The sequence below is a fragment of the Erpetoichthys calabaricus genome, chromosome 6, assembly GCF_900747795.2.
Source record: "Erpetoichthys calabaricus chromosome 6, fErpCal1.3, whole genome shotgun sequence".
Taxonomy (NCBI): domain Eukaryota; kingdom Metazoa; phylum Chordata; class Cladistia; order Polypteriformes; family Polypteridae; genus Erpetoichthys; species Erpetoichthys calabaricus.
In genome coordinates this window covers 22678706-22701358 of record NC_041399.2, presented here as the reverse complement: position 1 = coordinate 22701358, position 22653 = coordinate 22678706, and the positions used below count along the sequence as shown (strand labels likewise).

Genomic DNA, 22653 nt, shown 5'->3' with positions numbered 1-22653 from the left:
CAACTTTCACTTTCACGCACCAGATCGGGTAAGACTTGAATGTAGGGGTTGGTCAAAATTAAAATCATTAAGATCACCAAGATCTGCAAGAAATGAAAAAATAAACGACTTAACGTGTGGATTAAGCAAACTATAATGTTATAATGAACTTGTTAAATGTCTTGAAGATGAACAGTTTAGTTCATAAAACAATAATAATGTGACCTTTTGCTAAATTAATTCCTTTTTTCAATTATAATGAGTAAAAGTTTGCATTTGTAAAGTAGACATACTTAACAGACTTTGATTACATGGATGAAATAACAGAAAGAAAGAAAAATAATAGTTTTAATATTTTTTAGAAATAAAACAAAGAGACAGAGAATGCCTATTTGTTATGTATCAATCTAAATGTATGTTTTTATTGATATTTGTATTGATTTTGAATTACTATGCGTCATATTTTTATGGACTTCGTATTACGTCTAATATTATGTACTATCCTTTTAAATGCGTCTTTATTCCTTGTGCTTTGTGGGTGAAGCCCCAGGAGGTGGGGCCACCCTGACTTTGCCACTTCTGAGCCCTCTCGCTGGCTATTTAAGACCAGAGCAGAGTAGGCACAGATCAGGAAATTATTGCATTAGATGAAGTTCTGCGAGTATTGCTGTTTTCTTTAGATTTTTCTAGTTTTACTTGCTTCCTTTCTTCTTCTTCTTCTTCTCAGAATGCAGACAGTGTCAAACCTTGAGTGAGATGGATTGCAACAGCAGAAGACCATGTTGGGTCCCACACCTCTTAGCCAAGAATAAGCAGCTGAGGCTGCAGGAAGCAAAGGCTCACCAAACGTTTAGAGGTCGAAACTGGAAAACATAGGCTGGTTTGATGAATCTCAATTTTTTCTGTGATACACAGGTGGTGGTTCAGAATTGGTCACCAACAGCAAGAGATCATGCATCTCATGTGCTTTGGATCCACATTGCCGGTTGGTGGTGATGGTGTAACGGTGTGAGGAATGTTTTCTTGCCACACTTTTCGGCCTTTAATCCCAATCAGTCATTGCTTGTGGATTCCTTTCATGGACACACTTTACTCATCTCCTCATGGCTATTATCTCCAGCATGATAATGTACCCTATCACAAAGCAGAAAATGTTTCAGGTGGTTTTCATGAATGTGACGATGAGTTCAGTGTTCTTCAGTGACCTTCCTAATCACTCGATCTGAATCCAATTAAACAACTGTGGGAAGTGGTAGAACTGGAGATCCACAGTATAAATATGTAGCTGACAAATCTGCAAGAATTGAACGATGGAATCATCAATGCAAACTAGAATCTCAAAAATCTCCAAAAAAATGTCTCCTACATTTTGTGGAATCCATGCCATGAAATATTGAGGATGTTTTGGGAGTAAATGAAAGCCCTTCCCTGTATTAATATCATGTTTGAGATAATATCAATTTAAGATACAGGACACTCTAAAAATCTCTCTCTATATTACTATATAAATTTATACAGTTAGGTCCATAAATATTTGGACAGAGACAACTTTTTTCTAATTTTGGTTCTGTACATTACCACAAAGAATTTTAAATGAAACAACTCAGATGCAGTTGAAGTGCAGACTTTCAGCTTTAATTCAGTGGGGTGAACAAAACGATTGCATAAAAATGTGAGGCAACTAAAGCATTTTTTGAACACAATCCCTTCATTTCAGGGGCTCAAAAGTAATTGGACAATTGACTCAAAGGCTATTTGATGGGCAGGTGTGGACAAGTCCGTCGTCATGTCATTATCAATTAAGCAGATAAAAGGCCTGGAGTTGATTTGAGGTGTGGTGCTTGCATGTGGAAGATTTTGCTGTGAACAGACAACATGCGGTCAAAGGAGCTCTCCATGCAGGTGAAAGAAGCCATCCTTAAGCTGCAAAAACAGAAAAAACCCATCCGAGAAATTGCTACAATATTACGAGTGGCAAAATCTACAGTTTGGTACATCCTGAGAAAGAAAGCAAGCACTGGTGAACTCAGCAACGCAAAAAGACCTGGACGTCCATGGAAGACAACAGTGGTGGATGATCGCAGAATCATTTCCATGGTGAAGAGAAACCCCTTCACAACAGCCAACCAAGTGAACAACACTCTCCAGGGGGTCGGCGTATCGATATCCAAGTCTACCATAAAGAGAAGACTGCATGAAAGTAAATACAGAGGGTGCACTGCAAGGTGCAAGCCACTCATAAGCCTCAAGAATAGAAAGGCTAGATTGGACTTTGCTAAAGAACATCTAAAAAAGCCAGCACAGTTTTGGAAAAACATTCTTTGGACAGATGAAACCAAGATAAACCTCTACCAGAATGATGGCAAGAAAAAAGTATGGAGAAGGCGTGGAACAGCTCATTATCCAAAGCATACCACATCATCTGTAAAACATGGTGCAGGCAGTGTGATGGCTTGGGCGTGCATGGCTGCCAGTGGCACTGGGACACTCGTGTTTATTGATGATGTGACACAGGACAGAAGCAGCCGAATTAATTCTGAGGTGTTCATAGACATACTGTCTGCTCAAATCCAGCTAAATGCAGTCAAATTGATTGGACGGCATTTCATGATACAGATGGACAATGACCCAAAACATACAGCCAAAGCAACCCAGGAGTTTATTAAAGCAAAGAAGTGGAAAATTCTTGAATGGCCAAGTCAGTCACCTGATCTTAACCCAATTAAGCAGGCATTTCACTTGTTGAAGACTAAACTTCAGACAGAAAGGCCCACAAACAAACAGCAACTGAAAGTCGCTACAGTAAAGGCCTGGCAGAGCATTAAAAAGGAGGAAACCCAGCATCTGGTGATGTCCAGGAGTTCAAGACTTCAGGCTGTCATTACCAGCAAAGGGTTTTCAACCAAGTATTAGAAATGAACATTTTATTACAGTTATTTAATTTGTCCAATTACTTTTGAGCCCCTGAAATGAAGGGATTGTGTTAAAAAAATGCTTTAGTTGCCTCACATTTTTATGTAATCGTTTTGTTCACCGCACTGAATTAAAACTGAAAGTCTGCACTTCAACTGCATCGGAGATGTTTCATTTAAAATTTGTTATGGTAATGTACAGAACCAAAATTAGAAAAAAGTTGTCTCTGTCCAAATATATATGGATCTAACTGTATATGCCTCCTACACACCCAGACCAATATATTATATAAAAGTAGAGACATAAGTTAAAAACATAAAGCAAGGATTTTAATGGGCTATGAGGAAAACAAAAGTGAAATCATTTGAAAATATTTATTTAATACGGACAACAGAGAAATATTATTATTATTTAATACAGGCAGTTAGATAAAAAGTGGGCCGTGGCAAGTACTAACAGCACACTTTGTTGACACCGTATGTTGCAATGCTGATACAGAACTGCACAGCAGTGCAGCTGGAGAGCAAAACGGTAAGAGTGTTGCTGTTCTCAGCCAACCATAGCAACTGAACACGTTGCAAACAGGCAGCAAACACAAGTTTCCTCGTTACATTTGGGTTATTTTCATCAAGAGAATCTGAGAAAAGAAAGTATAATTACTTATAAAGTTACAACTAAGTACCATAAGAAGGTAGTAAAAATATATTTTTATTACGAAATTTGAAAATGAACTAAAAACAGGACATTTGGGTGTCCCTGAAAGGTCAGTACGGGACAGGGGACAAAATTATCAAATATGGGACATGTCCCGTATATACAGTAAGGGACGTCTGGCAACCCTAATCATGTTCCTAAGAATTTACTCAGGAAATATATAAAACTAGATGACGTTTACACTTCTACTTTTTAAAATCACATTTATCCAACTTACTTTCCCTGCTTAGGATTGTTGGAAAAAGTGAAAATATAAAGATATGTTTGTGTTTTCAGGTGTTGCCTTTTGTGAAAATGACTGAAAGTGGGATAAAAACAAACTCTTGAAGCTTCACTTTAGAATTGTGACAGCCTGTGAAATACACAGATTCATCTTCCTGGATGGTCCTCCTCCAGTGGCAGTTATAATGTTTTGCCAATGCAGTTCTGAAAATGATGAAGTCAAGCCAAGCCACTGCACATCAATAAAGGCCAGTTGAGAAGCAGGCAGTAAATGGCGGCCCTGGACTTTATATCCCTCATTAAGATTACTCATGCCATTCACTGGGTGATTATCAGCATTGATTATGTACAGGAGCACCAGCCCAGAAAAGCTCTTTTCCCATTTTTATAGCTCCTGGCAGTCAGCACCTACTGTAGCAGCACACACTGTGTTTATTTGCTGGCTGCTTCTCAGGGTCTGCTGAAAATTGTGCGTGTATCAGTGACACAGATAAATAAACAGCACTGATCAAATAAAATCTGTTATGAGGAATTTGAACTCCGATTCACAACTGCTAATGGGATGATCCGATTCTAATTGTGAGTGTTTGTTTAAACAAGAATACTTCAGCAAGCAATTATAAGCTGAGTGGCATACAAAGCAATTTATCGCCTGAAGGGATTTGTCATTACTCTTCCATAAAGTGACATTATAAACACATTTCTAATTGCCATTCTTTGCTTTAACCCTCTTAAGAAATAATAAAAAAAAATAAATAAAAACCTTTTGCTGGAACGGAAGCCATACCCACATAACGCTCCACAGGCAGCTTAAACCAAGGGAAGTGAGCCTGATCGACTCATTTTAATTCTGGTGCTTAAGCAGGCATCACAAACACATGAAAAGAGTGACGTTTCTGTAAGAAGAAGAAGTCAAGCCAGCTGCCTTCCCTGTCTGTAGGAAACGCTTTCTGCATCTCACTGAATAACAAGGTTGGATAACCCTCACATACCTAATGGTGCATCTTTTGACTGCTGCAGCAGTGAGAAATGGTGGAATTTCTTTGTAAAGGACCAGCAAGACTTACTTAGTCAGCCATGAAAGTAAAGAAAGAAAGAATCAGAGAATTTGAAGAAAGTCATCATATTCAGGTTAACAGGTAGAATAGGGCCGGCCCAGTTAACTCTCTACAGTTTTCCCACTCACCACTCTATTCATTCATTTATTGCTTTCAGTAACAAATACCTAAATTCAAACAGTACTCAAACAAATACTTTGTTATGGGGTGTTCCAGAAGGGACCCACTTCACCTATAATACCCCCAATTTAACCTCTTTTCATTTTCTATTAGTCAGGTGTCAGACCGTCCTGGGTATGACATTAATCTGCATCCAGTCCTGCATGTAGGACCTCCAACCTGCAGAGAAAAACCTGGATGTTTGTGGCAGAATTGGCACTCCAGCCACCATAAAAAAAAACCTCACATTGTTTCATTCCATCTGAACTAGCGTGGTGCTGAGGTGTCACCTGTCGCATGGCTGCACTTGGGTTCTAATCTGGGATCCTGAGTTGGTTTGTCATGTGGTGAGTGCGTCAGTATGCTGTATCCGTGCGTGTTAATCACCTCTCTCAGGCTATTATATAAAGTAGACATGACTGACAATGATCACAAACAGACCAAACCAGGATTGACTGCATGCGTCGTTCATCATGAACTTACTCAGAGACAGTAAACAGAGTGTGCAGCAATCAAGCAGCAGAACAGATACCACGTTCTATTCAGTCATTATAAGTTGTAACCAGAAATGTCCCTAATTCCAAATGTGCCTAAAGCTGAGGCAAAACTATTGTTTATGGGTGTGGCATTTACCCCAAATACAACCTGGATGGATAGCAGTACTTCTTATTGAAGGTTAGACATCCAATGTGTTCAGTGCTCAGACGATATTGTAGGATTTTCTTGTGTTATGCAGTCTTACTGGATGGGCCTCTCGCTTCTCTCCTAGGAGGCCCAGACCCCTCACGGACCCCGTGATCATCAGAGGTGACTGTGTGCAGATGGTGCAGACCTACAAATACCTGGGAGTGCAGATGGATGATAAATTAGACTGGACTGCCAATACCGATGCTCTGTGTAAGAAAGGACAGAGTCAGTTTTACTTCCTTAGAAGGCTGGCATCCTTCAACATCTGCAATAAGATGCTGCAGATGTTCTATCAGACGGTTGTGGCGAGCGCCCTCTTCTACGCGGTGGTGTGCTGGGGAGGCAGCATTAAGAAGAGGGACGCCTCACGCCTGGACAAACTAGTGAGGAAGGCAGGTTCTATTGTTGGCATGGAGCTGGACAGTTTGACATCTGTGGCAAAGCGACGGGCACTGAGTAGGCTCCTGTCTATCATGGAGAATCCACTGCATCCACTAAACAGGGTCATCTCCAGACAGCAGAGCAGCTTCAGCGACAGACTGCTGACACTGTCCTGCTCCACTGACAGACTGAGGAGATCGTTCCTCCCCCAAACTATGCGACTCTTCAATTCCACCCGGGGGGTAAACGTTAACATTATAAAAAGTTATTGTCTGTTTTTACCTGCATTTTTATTACTCTTTAATTTAATATTGTTTTTCTGTATCAGTATGCTGCTGCTGGAGAATGTGAATTTCCCCTTGGGATTAATAAAGGATCTATCTATCTATCTATCTATCTATCTCACTGCAATGGCTGGAGTAGAACCACGGCCATCAATTTGTCCAGGTATTTATATTCTTTTCACACTTTCCTGTGCCATTTTTGGGCCAAAGTGGGGCTGAAAGGTAGGGGTCGACACCTTTACTATGATGGCCTGTAGCCCCTTGAACTATTCTGTCCAGGTTCTACCTTTCTTCTCAAATCTTTCATCTGTCCATGTTTTACCCATGACAACAGTCTCATAGGATGTACCTCATGCTTTTATACCTTCAGCCCACAACACCCTCTTCAGCAGTCTAGCCGGTCATGTGATAATGCAAGCAATATAACAGAGTAATTACAAGAGTAATTGCTAGACTAAGTACAATTAACCCTAAACTGTCCAGTGTTCCTCTAGCATATGCTTTGATCACAATTGCATGATGAGACTAATCAATATGTGCATAAGCTATACGACACATAGAGCACATAATTATTTAGTGTCCATTATAGTCCATCTCCACATTACCAGCTAATAGGATTTACCTTTTCTGTAACTCTCTTTTCCATTTTGGAATGAAAACTGGGAAACTTTTATTTCTATGATAATGGTATGCATTACCTTTGAAACATATTGACACTGTTTTTCAGACTACCTCATGTGAAAAAAGGGAGGTGCAGTTTATGATGTCTGATGATTTTTCAATTTGAGGACAAGTCTGTCTGACACAAGAATTAGTGAACCGACATTAAACTGGAGTTTCTTTATACCAATTAATGATATCTTGTTAACAATTTAAAACAGGAGCTAAAAAGGGCTGGCACCTATTACTCACTGATTAGTGCCAAACACAAACAAAACCCGTTTTTTAAGACCTTGTTAAACTGTAGAAAGCATCCTATGGCCAAACAGTGTTTGCTATTACATGGTGTAGATAACATCACAGCAGATCACCAAACCGCTCAACCTACAACTTAATGCCACTCTCTCCAATTTGATTTTGGACATCCTAACTGGCAAACCTCAGTATGCATAGGTTGGAAGTATAGACGTTGGCCACACGGTGGCACTACACAAGGTAGAGTGCTGAGCCCATTTCTGTACTCCTGGTTCACCTCTGACTGTGTGGCCAAGCTCTGCTCCAATTCCATTTACATTTATAGAAGCTTCTATCCCAATCAACTTACAAAAGTAGTTAACATAGTCGAGTAATTTTAGGCTAGGGTCTATTTGTTCAGCAAGTGTAGTAGGACAGGTAACAAAAATTAATTGCACAAGTGAAAAAGAAGTATTTTTTTTTTTAATAATTTTATTACATTTTATTGTAAACATTCATACAAATCGATCAATTTTTACAAAAAATAGGATTGAAAAACAAGTCGACCCCCACCCCTAAGAGAGAGAGAGCATGGCCAATGGGGTAAAACTTTAGGCTTGTAAACATACAGTTCCTACATTGATGAGTTTAATAGGCCAGTAGAGATGAATGGAGAAGAAAAAGAAATGCAGAGATAATTGCTTCCTTGGTTCTTTAAGAGCGTATTCTAAAATTTTATTGATTAGATCCTACCAGATTTTTAAAAAATTCTGTACAGATCCTCTAACTGAATATTTGATTTTTTCCAATTTCAAATAGTATAAAACATCAGTTACCCACTGACTTGAAAGAAGAGAGTTAGGATTCTTCCAGTTTAGCAAAATAAGTCTGCGTGCCAAAAGTGTAGTGAAGGCAATCACCGTTTGTTTGTCCTTCTCCACTTTAAACCCATCTAGAAGAACACCAAGCACAGCTGTTAGTGGATTAGGAGGGATTGGGACACCAAGGCTGTCTGAAAGGCACTTCAAAAGTTTTGTCCAGAATGATGTTAATTTGGCACAGGCCCAAAACATGTGACCCAGTGAGGCTAGGACTCGATTGCACCGTTCGCAGGTTGGATCTTGCCCGGGAAACATTTTGGACTGTTTTAGGCGAGACAGATGTGCTCGATATATAACTTTGAGTTGAATAATTGTATGCTTTGTGCATATGGAGCTCGAGTGAAGTCTCTGCATTGCTACTTTCCACTCCCTTTCTGATATATTGATTAGGAGATATTTTTCCCATTGTCCTCTTGGATCTTTGAAAGGACTGTAAAATAATTTTATATATTGAAGAGATGTTGTCTAAGTCCTTGAAATTGAGCAATATTTTTTCCAGCATGGATGAGGGTGCAAGATGAGGAAAATCAGGCAGGTTCTGTTTAACAAAGTTCCTAATTTGAAGATAATGAAAGAAATGTGTAGCTGGAAAGTTAAATTTGGAATGTAATTGTTCGTAGGATGCAAAGATGTTGTCTATATAAAGATCTCTAAGCAATTTAATCCCAAATGTTTTCCAGATATTAAAAACTGCGTATGTTTGCAAGGGTTGAACAAGGTGGTTCTCTTGCAGAGGTGCCACAGATAAAAGCTTCTCCATCTTAAAATGCTTTCTACATTGGTTCCATACTCTGAGTGAGTGAAGCACAATTGGGTTATTAGAATATTGGTGATAACTTGCATTTATTGGGGCACAAACCAGGGAATATAGAGAAGTACTGCAGGATTTTATTTCTATTGTGGATCAGGCCTGTGTATGTTCATTTATTTGTGTCCAGGTTTTTATAGCTTGTATGTTTGCTGCCCAGTAATAAAACTGGAAGTTAGGTAGAGCCATGCCACCTTCTGCCTTAAGTCTTTGTAGGGTCGCTCTTTGGATACGTGGATGTTTTAAGTTCCAAATAAATGAGGCTATTGTTAAAAAAGAAGTATTCTAATCTCTCTCTATATAAAATCCAACGTCTGTCTGTCTGCCTGTATGTCTGTTCGTTTTTCACGAGAGAACTACTTAATGGATTTAGATTGTTTTTTTTTTTCTTCTATAATTTGCTTGAACATTCTGGTTGATTTTGTGACTTCTGTCATCATGTTAAATATCATAGTTTGCTTGCAGGAGCGATTTATTCGTGCTAATCTGAGATTAGGCCGAGGGGAGGGGGAGGGGTGACGTCAGGAGTGAAGAGCCGGGTGGGGCCCACCTCACTCACGTGCAAGCCTCTGTTCAAATTCAGCTGCCATGTTGGATGGGGATGTCACTACTCCATCTGCGCTGTCTTCCTGATTTGTGTCACGCACATGAAGAACTTTCAAGCATGCAGACTGTAAGCAAACTCCACTTCACACTTAACAGCACTGCCTGATCTGCTTTGTGCATGTGTGAATTATAATAATTCATCACATTTATGTAATGTTTTTCAAGGTAACGCAAAGAACTTTACATAGAGAATGGGGAGCCACTTCAACCACCACTAATGTGCAGCGTCCACCTGGATGATGCGACGGCAGCCATTTTACACCAGTACGCTCACCACACATTAACTGTTAGGTGGTGAAGAGACGAGAGATAGTTATCCATTCAGAGATGGGATAATTAGGGGGCCAGAACAACCAGGGCATGGTGGACAGTTTAGACAGGACATCGGGGTACACCCTACTCTTTACGAAGGATGACCATTGATCTTTAATGATCACAGAGAGTCAGAACGTTGGTTTAACATCTCAGTCAGGACGTTGGTTTTACATCTCATCCGAAGGACAGAATAATTTAACAGTGTATACATGTATGTCACTACACAGCTGGAATTCCAGCTGGATTGGCACCATGCATGAAAACAAATTGCAGCATTTTCATTTGAAGGGTACTTTAGCTGACCATAATGAGAATATTATAAAGATACTTTGTTGTTCTGCATTGAGTCATTTTACCTTTAGTCTTCAATGCTGGGTTAAGTAGATTATACCCCTCACTATGTATCGCAGATCGGGCAGCGACAGTCACTTCACCTATTAGACAAGCCATGCAGTGGTGGCCACTGTGCTGTGTTGTCAATTGTGCATGCAGCAAGTGAAAACAAACCATAAAGGAGTCCGACTACTCTCCCCGACCACTCCCAGAGTCAGAAACACATGAGACTCTTTGAAATAAAAATGAATTAGAATAAAAATAAAAAAAAATTGGATGTGAACGTCAGTAGGCTTTGCAGCCTAGGAAACAAGTTACCCAAATTATTCTATAACATTTCAGTAATTATTTAAACACTCTGAACCTGATCGCTCTGTTCATAAATAGGTCATTACGATAGCAATTGACGAGAAGAAATTATAATTAATTGCAGAATTACGATATTTGATGGTTCCTCTAAAGTGACTCATTCTCTTGCAAGATTTGGCTCAAAGACTAATCAGCACATCGTTATCTAATAACAGGCTTAAGTTTCAAGTTTGGTATATTTCCGTCCAGCCATTTTAGCTCTAGACTGTCCTTAAGAAACTGTGAAACACACACACACCCATCATCGAGATATCAGTGTTTTCAGAATCATGAGACCCTGAAACATCAACATCCGGAGATCAAAATTTTTGACAAATCTAAAGCTTTTGCTCCTCTCCCATAAACAATAGGTTATGGTGAGGGAGGGTGCAAAGTAATAAATAATAATAATAAAGATTTATTACTATTTCCGGGACATGTCTATCTTCTTGTTGGAAGGAAAAAAGTGTGAAGCATCGCATTGATAGATTGGAAGCATAAAAGATAGGCAAGCTGTGTGGAGCTACGACTTCAAAAAAACAGAACAAGCCAATCCAATGCTGTGGCTCTAAAGACTGGAACTCAGGGAATGCCATGATATCTTTATTTATTGCCAGTTTGTGGACATTTGTTGTAGTTTGTTTGTGGTTATCATTCCGTCTGTGTTTTTTGTTGTTTGAGGGACAGTGGTGTGGGGATTAGCCTGTTAACTCACACCTCAAGTCACACTTTTAGAAACAATAATCGGACCAAAATAGTTATCCAATGGTTCTGTATTCCTTAGTGATGTTTAAAAGTGCATTGCGTCATTAAAATCCACTCAAAACGAGCCCAGTTCCTCTTTCCCCATAGACTTCAATGCATTTCACAGAGTGAGTGCAGCAATGTTCTCAAACAGTTCTGCAATTCACTGAACTTGAGGCGAAGCAAACTCTGTGGGGTTCACTCATACCTACAACTCTAAAACATAAAGGTGTCAAAGCGGTTCTTCAGGGCAATGCAATAAGGGACCCATATAGAATAATTTATATTAAGGTCCCAGAAAGAACCTTGATTTATTTAGATCAGTAACAGGTTACATAAATTCCCATGAATAAAACGATAACAGATTTTTGAAATACCAGTTTCTCCTTGTTTTAAAAGCACTCTTGCTACACACAATAACACAGCCTAAATTCAGATTCTCTTAATCTGTTAACATCCTGCTAGGTAGCTAAAGATTTCGGTTTTGTCCACATATTGGACTTTTGAAATCCCAAAGAACCAACTTTATATGCAATGAACCCTTCATAGAGTTAAACTGTTCTTTTTCAACTAATGGATATACAAGGAACCACAGGACCCATTATATTAAGAGTATGCTTATGGGATGGCATGGAATGAAGAGTGCACACCTTTAGTATGAGGTCTTACTTCCTTAAGTATTTTGCTATTTGGTACACTGGATTAATCCCCGAGGGAAGTACTTCCAAACCATTCATTTCAGAGCTACCAGGATTTCAAGCTGTTAACATCTATTATCTTATGTGTAGCACTCCAGTCAGAAGAAAGAAATTCTGCTACAAGTGATAATCTTTTCCCGAAAGTTTCCTTACAGCGTATTAGGTTGTCAGCTTTTATACAACTGGAACAGTTGAATATAAAACTATTCACGTGTTGCGTTACAAAGAGCTAATTGTTTCAATGATTTAAAAAAATGAACTTAAGACATACAAGATTGTAGGAGGAGGCAAGGCGCAGGGCTCAAACCCCGATGACAGTTTGTGTCACGTTTTTGCTGCCTTTTTCCCCAATCACCTCAGGTTTTTATCTTTTTAATCCTCCTACGGTACGTTAAATGACTTGTTAAATCGGCACGAGGAAGCGACTGGCGCTCCATGCTCTCGGAATAAACGGGGCTCTGCGATCCCGAAATGTGACACTAAATGAATGGATGATTAAATATTCGGCAGCATGGTGTCACTATATTTCTCCTCATTCTTGATTTTGCTTTATTGTACTTCAGTTTGAGTGAGAATGTGCCCTGCGATCGACTGGCACCCGTCCAGTGCGGCTTCCTGACTTACGCGTGCCGAGCGAGACTTCGGTACCCTGCAACTTTTATATTGGACTAAAAACGAATGGATGTATGTCTGACTTTTATTAAATGTTCGTCGCAATGTAACAGAAACGAAAACCTACGCTTTTAAGCATTTTAATTTTAGGATACCGCAAGGATAATTAAAGGATCATTCCCTCCATCCATTTCCTGAGAGCACATACTGGGCCAAAGTCCGCGGGAGCCAGCGCACTGTCCTCCAGCAGAAGACAGAAAGCTGCCCGGCTTGACTCAGCTTCATCGCAAAGCAAAGTCGCAGCGGCACACTTTTAAACTAAAGGAAGATCCTACCATGGGGACCGTCGCGAGCTTCTGCGATTTCTTAAAAACTCCATGCAGAGGGCAGCTCAGCCAGGACGTGAGCCGAGCACCGAGTGGCCGCGATGCAGTCTGCACAACACGCGACGTCAAGAACGCGTGGAATCGCGTGCGCGAATTAATTGTTCAATAGAAGCAGTGGTGGCAGAAAAGGTGGATCAGATGAAGAGCTGAGTTTCATGGAGTTTAAATTAGATTTAAGAAGGGCCGTCGGGTCGGGTAGTCGTGACTAATTTGTGTAGGTATAACGGTTTTTGCGTCCTCTGAATATTTATCATATACAGTGTCGTTAGTATGTCACCTTTATCATAAAATGCTAGTTAGTGATTAAACCAACTTGCGTGTGTGCTGCCCAAAATGTGATTTTTTTTAATCTATATTAACCTCGATTTAATTAGTGCAAGGCTCAAAGTATGTGATAGTACAGTTCATAGAAACAAATTAAGTCACAAACCATATCTGTAACTCAGTGAAATAAAGTCTGTGAAGACAGAAATAATAATAATAATTATTATTATTATTAATTTGTATTTCTGATTACTTCCGCGTTCGTTTATTATTGTGATCTTTCACTTGATTATGCGCATCAGCATGCGCGGCTGTCATGTTAGTAATATAAAACAGCGGTGTCACTGCTTAATACTGCTTGACTGATTAATATTAAATTGTACACAAAGGAAATCACAGATAATGAAAAGTCGCAGATGCACCAAACATGTAATGTGCTGTAATTCCTGATGTGTGGATTTTTATTTATTTATTTATTTTTTACAAGCAACATAATCATCTTTCTCTTAATACACTTCGTGCTAATTTAGCGCCGTCTAACAGTAGATTTTTCAGGCGAAAAAAAGTTAGTGCGATCCGTTATTTGTCAGACTTTTTAGATGAGCGGCGCTGAGCAGAGATTAGTGACAAACTATTTCACTATTTTTGAAACAAAAGTACTTATACATTTTTTAAGGAGCAGACTAAGTAAAATATACGATTCTTTGTGTTTGCTAAAAATATAATCTGGCCGGAGGGCAAGTGACCTCCAGCAGCGCGCCGCTGTTCACTTTCTGTTCTGCCCCTCTGTGCCTCAAATTAGCAACTCCAAAAATACATGGGAACCAAACCGTGCATTCGTACAGGTACTTTGTGTTTGCTTTTCCCCAAGAAAGCTTTTTAAAGAAGAATGCTTTATACCCTGTATGAAAGGTAATATTGGGTTTGGCACACTTTTTGCTTTCTTCATTCTAATTTCACATCCGGGGGTACCGTTTGTGCAGATATATCATAGATAAATTCCAGGGTCTCAGGTTGTCCTGTATAACAGTACAATCACTGCAGGAAAGTTCAAAACAATGTGGAAAATCACCGAGGGATACTCTGTGAAAAGAATCTCGCACAGCAGTAAGCATATCGCAACGCCGACAGCACCCCCATGTGGCCAGATCCTTGCCACTAATTACTACTACTACTTGGCATACAGTCATATTAAGTAGCTAAACGCAGCTGGGGAGTCAGTCGTGAGCCCACATCACAGGGAGTCCTGATCGAGTCAACTATTTTCAAATGCCAGACATCACATGTTAACGTCGCACACATTACACATTATTAACTATGGGCATGTTTAATAATTATACGGACAGGGAGATTTATTTATGAATCAGACCGTTTCCGTAAATCTTCTATGACAATTAAAGCGGACTTAGTATCTATGAGCCCGTCGGCAAGTAAGGGCTCTGTAATGGGAGACACCTGGGCAGCTATTTGACAAGCACCGCGATCGTTTCTGTTGGAGAAATCAATGCAGCTGACTCTTCTGGTGATGAGGTCAGCTTTGATAACCGCTTCTTCCAATCTCATTTTTTTTATATTTTTTGCCATTATATCCCTTGAGGTCATTTTTTTTTTTCTTGGAGTACATTTGTATTTGTAGCTAGCTACAGTTACGGCGTTCCGCGAATGTAAAAACCGCTGCTATAGTTCTGAGGTGCAGAATGAAAGCACATTATTAAAAAAAAATTGGAGGAGATCAAAGTAAGGAAAGATCGCATAAAACAGTGCAACTTACAGAGTGTTGTCCCCAGCTATCCCAGTTCATCTAGATGGAAATACGCTGCAAGTCACTAAGTTGCAGCCGGCTGCGATCGGGCGATGTCAAGCGTGCTGAATGAAAAGTTGTAGTAATCCAGTTACGGGAGCTTGACCCTCAGGTAAATGCGCGTCTTGATGTGCCTCTCCTTGTATTTTCACTATCAAACTGCCACCCCATCCAGATGCCAATATCTCTATTTGTGGATCTCCACTTACTCTTTGAAATAGGAGTCCAGCCACTCACTTTACTACTGACAATGGACGCGACCGTCTGGGGGGAGACCAGATCGCGGAATAACTCGACCGACTGCGCTTTTAAAATGCAGGTAAGAAGACATTGAACACACTTGATTTTCAATGTCTTTTGATTTACAGTACATTTATTTTTTGAAGTGCTCTATTTCAAATTTTTAAATCGCAAGATTATATTATGCTGCACCCCCGCCGGCGCTTTCAGTTCCTCAAAGCGCCGTACAGAAATGGTCCATTCCAGCATCGCTTCGATCTCCTCTAAGACGTGGCACAAAGGTATATCGATGCAATTTACTGGTGCAAGTGGCAGCTTTCGGACTTTTCAAAAATGCTACACGCTGACAAACAAGCCGGGTAGAATAAGTTGGAAGCAAGGTGAAAAGTATAAATGGCCATAAAGTGCAGGCGCAGGAAGTTTGTCATAAGATACTAAAATAACACAACGCATGCGATTCATATGCCTTTATTTCTTTTTTGGTTGCTTGGCAAAGCCATTAAAATTCATTAGGATAGAGGCGCATGTAATGCTTTGGCGTCCCCTCCAAAAGTTGTTCCTGCAGCGGTAATATAAAAATGAGGGACATAACAACTTCAGAAAATGGATGGTGGGGCATTTCACCCAGTGAGTGAGGATGGCATCGCGCCGCGAACAAGGGGAAAATTTCAATAGTCCCTTGCAGCCAAGAGTATTTTTTTAAAATGAATATCATTTCGATGTATGAATTTTAATTTTTATCAAAGATTGGCAAACATCCTGTTATTTAAAATTTAGCGCTGCGGGATTCCGTACCCACGTGTGTGCATATAATTGTCCAGCTCGCCCCCGTATACTAAACAGTGATTAATCTTTAAAGATATTAAGAACTTAACTACAGCTTAAAAGAAAAAAAAAGTTTCTAAAGTTAAACTGACTTTACTCAAAATTATTCTTAAAAATAAAGGTGCCAGACCGGGTCTTCACAACGATGCCATAGGTGAACCATTTAGTTCTCTAGAGAATCATTCATATGAAGGTTCCAGAAAGACCGTTTATTTATTAAGATCAGTAACAATCCTTATGAATAACCATTGATAGCAGATTTATAAAGCTAATGGCTTCATGATTGTAAAAGTGCTTTTGCTGTATACAATCGCACCAGCTAAGTTCAGGTTTTCTTGATCTGTCAGTGCCCTGTCAGGTAGCCTATCTTCTTCTTCTTCTTTGTCTTTTGGGTGCTCCCGTTAGGGGTTGCTACACCAGATCATCTTTTTCCATATCTTCCTGTCTCTGCATCTTGTCCTCTTGTTCTGTTACACCCATCATGTCCTCTCTCACCACATCCATAAACCTTCTCTTAGGCCTTCCTCTTTTCCTCTTACCTGGCAGCTCTATCCTTAGCATCCTTCTCCCAATATACCCAGCATCTCTCCTCTGTACATGTCCAAACCAGCACAATCTCGCCTCTCTGACTTTGTCTCCCAACCTTCCAACCTGAGCTGACCCTCTAATGTCCTCATTTCTAATCCTGTCCATCTTCGTATTTAATATGTAAAGGATATTTTGGCATTTTCTATCCATCTAGACCCACATACCCAGGGCAGGATCCCAACAAGCAATAACACCTGGGCAGGGTGTCAGTCCATCACAGGGTGAACACACACACACACACACATACTCAGCCAAATTTAGCATCACCACTCTAACATACAAGTCTTTGGATTGTGGGAGGAGACACACACGGACACAGGGAGAGAATGCAAAGTCCACACAGGGAGCACCCAGGTCCATCCATCCATCCATTTTCCAACCCCCTGAATCCGAACACAGGGTCACGGGGGTCTGCTGGAGCCAATCCCAGCCAACACAGGGCACAAGGCAGGAACCAATCCTGGGCAGGGTGCCAACCCACCGCAGGACACACACAAACACACCGAGCACACACTAGGGCCAATTTAGAAACGTCAATCCACCTAACCAGCATGTCTTTGGACTGTGGGAGGAAACCGGAGCGCCCGGAGGAAACCCACGCAGACACGGGGAGAACATGCAAACTCCACACAGGAAGGGCCCGGGAAACGAACCCGGGTCCCCAGGTCTCCCAACTGCGAGGCAGCAGCGCTACCCACTGCGCCACCGTGCCGCCCGCACCCAGGTCTCCTTATTGTTATCATGATCATTGCTGATTTTTAGGGTCCATACGCTATTTTCTGCTTTAAACACCATTTTGTGTAACATTCGATAGGGTCTTGTCCCGCATTTCTAGAAGAGCAGTCTCTGAGTTTGTGACCTCAAGTTCTTTAGCATGACAGGATAAAAGGTCAGCATAATGCACCAGGCTTTATCCGATCTGTGGATAAATCCTTAAAAAATTAAAAAAATAAAATAAAAAATAAAAACAAACTCTTTTTACTAATCGATCTTCATGCCTTGCCTGGTTTTTGACTTCTTCCCAGATTTTTGCTTTGCACCTTCCCCAGCCATTACCTATTTCCCATGGGGGAGGTGCAAAAGCGTTAGACCAGGGGTCTCCAACTCCAGTCCTGGAGAGCTACTGTGGGTGCAGGTTTTATTCTAACTCTTTTCTTAATTAGTGACCACTTTTTGCTGCTAATTAACTATTTCCCTTTATTTTAATTGACTTTTCTTGAGACTCTGATCGCTGAATTGATTATTTTTTCTTTAAATGGCACCTAAACATAAATCTGATGTGAAGTGAGCCGACAGATGACCAACTAAGATGGGGCCTCAAACTCCAACCATCATTCAGTTTCTTACCTTGAAGCCAATTTTTGTTGATAATTAAATCCTTTATTTAATTCCATGGTGCTCATTCTGCCATGGCAGACATTTCCAAAACTGTTGATTTTCTTTTTTAAGAGCGCTGTCAAAATGTTTTGTGGACCTGAGCAGATCAACATTACTGAGGCCTTCACCTTTCTTTATTTTCAGTAATTGTGTGATGGACACAGGTTGTTGTTTATGTGTTGGTTCATTTTGTGTCTTAATATTGTTTGGTTGCTAGTTAAGGATAAAAGAAATAATTAAGGGGCCCGAGTCTTAAGTTGTGCATCAATTAAAATTAAGGCAAAGAACTAATTAGCAACAAAATCTAGTCACTAATTAAGAAAAGTGTTAGAATGAAAACCTGCAGCAACAGTAGCTCTTCAGGACTGGAGTTGGAGACCCCTGCTTTAGATTCATCAAAAATTTTGATCTCCGCTTTTCAATGGATCTTGACGTTTTAGGGTCCACTGATTCTAAAAATATTGATATCTTGATAATAGGTGTGTGTCTGTCTGTCTATGTGTGTGTGTCTGTGTGTCACAGTTTCTTGAGGACGGTCTAGGGCTAAAATAGCTGGACCAAAAAATACCAAACTCGAAACTCAAGCCTGTTACGAGATGGCAATGTGCTGATTAGTTTTTTAGCCAAATCATGTAAGAGAAAGAGGCACTGGTGGGTCACAACCCAAAAGTGGGTTGCGTGCCTGTTTTCAGAGGGTCGCAGGCCTTTGCCTGGGCAAATAAATGTTACAAAAAAAAATAAATAAACAGAGTGCCATCTGTTCACACTCCTTAACAGTAGGTGGCAATAATGCCCGGTAATGCAACAACCACCATTTCACACCATAGAAGAAGTCCTGCAAACTTTGTTTACATATGCTAATTGAGTGTGGCAAAATACAGGTATGAGGCAGAATATATTAGATATGGATTTTCTTATATTGACAACAAAGGAGGACAAAAACCTCAGTGTATTTTGTGGAGTAAGGTGTTGGCATGTGAAAGAATGAAGCATTCAAAACTGAAGCGGCATTTGGAAACAAAACACCATTATCTGAAAGATAAACCTGTTGAGTACTTCAGAAGATGACTTCAAGACCTGAGGACATCACAAAAGTGTCTTACTTCTTACTTACTTACTTACTTTTAAAGAAAGAAAGAAAGTAAGAAAGAATTGCTGTTAAATATGGCATGTGTAAATAATTTCTCTGCTCTACTCTTGAAGTAACAGTTATTTAGAAAACAGAGGCATTATTTTATTATGGAAACTTTTCTCATAATTGTGAGTTCTAAATTTAAATACAAGCCTGGTAACACCTGAGTTTGCACCTTTTTCCTGTGTTAGCCTTTTTTGTTTTTTCTTCTAGGTTTTCTATCACATGCAAAGTAAATGTGTTTTAAAGTAATTACTGATTCTAAATCCTGAATGAGCAAGAATAGGTGTGTAAGTCCATCTTCTGAAGAATTACATCCCATCCTAGGCTGGTCTCTACATTGCCTTCTATATACCTAGAATATATATTGGTTCCCAGTTAAATTGAATAGATGGATGGACCATTTACATAGATGTGTTAAAATAAAATTTAAATTGCATCCTTAATTTAGAAAAGTGTTAAGTAATTTTTTAAACAACCACTATGAAGGCCAATCTCGCTTACAAAGACTGATTACAACATTCAGGAAAACAAATATTTACTGTGTTAACAAGTGATGTCAGAGATCTTTTCTTTGAGTTTCTTTTAAAAACAACGACAGTGATCTCTTGGTATTCCCTTAATTTTAACATTTTTGAATAGATACACTTTCATTTTACAGAAAAAAAAATAAAAGTAAACATTCCAAACTATGAAGTTTTTTTTTTTCAATTGATAAATTTTTATACTGCCTAAACAAATAGACTTTTCCATGACTTGATATACCATATTGCTTCTAACTTGAGTTGCACCTTTTCTCCATCTCTTTCAAAACTTAAAATTAGGGTGTGCCTTATTCAAGGTTTTTCATTGTCACATCCATTAAAATCACAGCTAAACAAATACAGGAAAAAAGCTGTTGCGAGCTTGTGAAAAAGAAAGTGAGTTGGTGCATATGTGTGAAGTTGTGGGAGCTATACTTACAACATGAATGCAGTTAGTGGCCAAGACACATTCATACTTGTTGCAGCCCCTGCGATCAGAGCATTGATACTCTCCTAGTCAGTCAGTGACAGTGTATGGTCAGAGGCACATAGCTAACAATGTCACAGAAGAGGACCTGAGACTCTGCTGATGGAAGAAGAGTTATGCCTGCTATTACTTACTTTAAGAGGATAAAAAGGAGAAGGTGGAGTGTCAGACTCATTGACCAAAACTTATGAAGGGAAGGGAGAGTTTAATATTCTTCTGATTGGGTGACCTGCATGATGAAGGGATGCATTCGAGGTATTGTTGTATGTCTTCCAATGCATTTGACGACCTGTTGCATCATATTCAGCCCTTGATTTATTTTCTGGCACCAACATAAAGGCTTGTAAATACTACTGCATGAAGCTGACACACAAAACGAGTATGTTCTCGCAGAACAAAACACATTCATACTTGCTGCGATCCATTGATTGTTTCCTAGTCAGTAGGGCACAGTTTTTGGTCAATGTTGCATATACTGCACATACATATAAGTGTCATAACAGTGGATGTGAGAATTTGCTGATGGAAAAAGAGTCATTCTTGTTATTACTGATGGACCTATATAATGAACAGATGCACTTAAGTATTTTTTGGGTATATCTTGTACTTTGATGACCTTGTGTGTTCTATTTAACCATTCATTCATCATTCTGGTGTCCATATAATCAGCCTCTCATCCAAATTTACACTTTTGGATACATGGTGTAGCATCTGCAATGAAACGTAGTCAGAAAAAAATTCTGTCGCAGTACGCGGTGAAAACCCATCTGAATTTGTTTAGCTGCATGTGCAGGGAATGCCTGGATGTCTGACTTCATTTTGGCCGCACAGCCTTCATCAAGTATTAACCAGCCTGTCCTTGAAATTCACCACTTTGGATGCACTATGCTGTGTCCACATAATTGTGTAGTTAGAAAAAAAATTGTGTGCACAGCGAATGGGGGTGTACTTCTGTGTCTGATGTCATTTTAGCCATGTGGCCCTCAATGGCTGCGTCAAGTAATAACCAGCCTTGAAGGGGAAAGTGATTCAGCATGCGAGAGCGAGCTTGTGAAGGGGGAAGTGATTTGGTGCGCATGCCATGTCAAGTGAAGTATGTCTACGAAAGGAAAAAAAATGGACTCAACATGCTGGTTATTTGTAATTTTTGTATGCCAGTTATTTTTTTCCTCAAAATTTGTTTATGCAAGGGGGGTACATCTTTAGTTTGAGGGGATCTTAAATTGGAAGTAATATGGTGTATTAGATTAATTGTGCTTTATTGTGTAATAAGAAAGAAGGGGGGGGGGGTCATTAAAAAAACTTTCCTCCTTTTTTTTAAGAAACAACAAAGTTAAGAAAAATACAAAGCAGACTGACTTCCATCCATCCATCCATTATCCAACTCACTGAATCCGAACACAGGGTCACGGGGGTCTGCTGGAGCCAATCCCAGCCAACACAGGGCACAAGGCAGGAACCAATCCTGGGCAGGGTGCCAACCCACCGCAGCAGACTGACTTCAGTTGGTTAAAATATATGTTAGATGCTGACATGATTTTCAAGTATAGAGATAACAGATAACTCGATTGTGTTATTCTGGAGGGAAAAAAGTTTTTATTGAATATTTCATCAAACAATAGATACTGAAAAAAGAAGTATGCCTTGAAATAGGAAGCCACTATCTGTTCTCTAACCCAATAACAAGGAATAATCTAATAATCGTCTGATAGGAGATGTCAGGCGCCATTTATTGGCTACCCCATGAGAGCAGTAAACGATTTCACAAACCCATACACATACAATAATAAACACTTAGAAAATCTACTAAATTTCTCAACATGGAATATGTTTTTTTTATTTAAGTCCTAGAAAGTAGAAATTTGTTCAAGGACATTTTGTGTGATACCAATGTTTTTTTTACTTTAACCCAACTGTCACTGATATGATTTATCTCCCCACATAGTTAGACTAACTGTTTTGATAAAACTGTTATAATGCATGTTGGGGGATAATGTAGTTATCACTACTGTCTCACTTTTCAAGAAGACCAGGTTCAAATGCTGTCTCACTGTCTGTTCAGAGTTTTCATGTTTTCCCTGTGTCTGCATGGATTGTTCTCTGGTTATTCCAGTTTTCTTCCAACATCCCAAAGATGTGTGTGAGTAACAACAACATTTATTTATACACTACAGCACATTTTCATACCACAATGTAGCTCAAAATGCATTACAAAATGACAGAGAAAGTTACAATAAAAGAAAAACAACCACAATTAGGCAATATTATTAAAGAATTAAGTAACAACAAAAAAGGTAAGGTCATATGGCTGGGAGGACAGAAAAAAACAAAAAGCAAAAATAATCCAGTTAGGTTGGAGAAAAAACAAAATCTGCAGGGGCTCCAAGGCTAAA

The 22653-nt window shown here is 39.6% G+C and overlaps 1 protein-coding gene across 3 annotated transcripts in view; it reads right to left on the bottom strand.

Moving 5' to 3' along the window:
• Positions 1 to 15326, bottom strand: part of sema5a (sema domain, seven thrombospondin repeats (type 1 and type 1-like), transmembrane domain (TM) and short cytoplasmic domain, (semaphorin) 5A) — an 857644-nt gene extending 842318 nt beyond the window's left edge. For all 3 annotated transcript variants that reach the window (XR_007935331.1, XR_007935332.1, XM_028803411.2), the window contains exon 1: positions 15058 to 15326. The gene's annotated coding sequence lies outside the window, so the exon portion shown is untranslated. The remainder of the gene's footprint in view (positions 1 to 15057) is intronic.
• Between the last annotated feature and the right edge of the window lie 7327 nt (positions 15327 to 22653).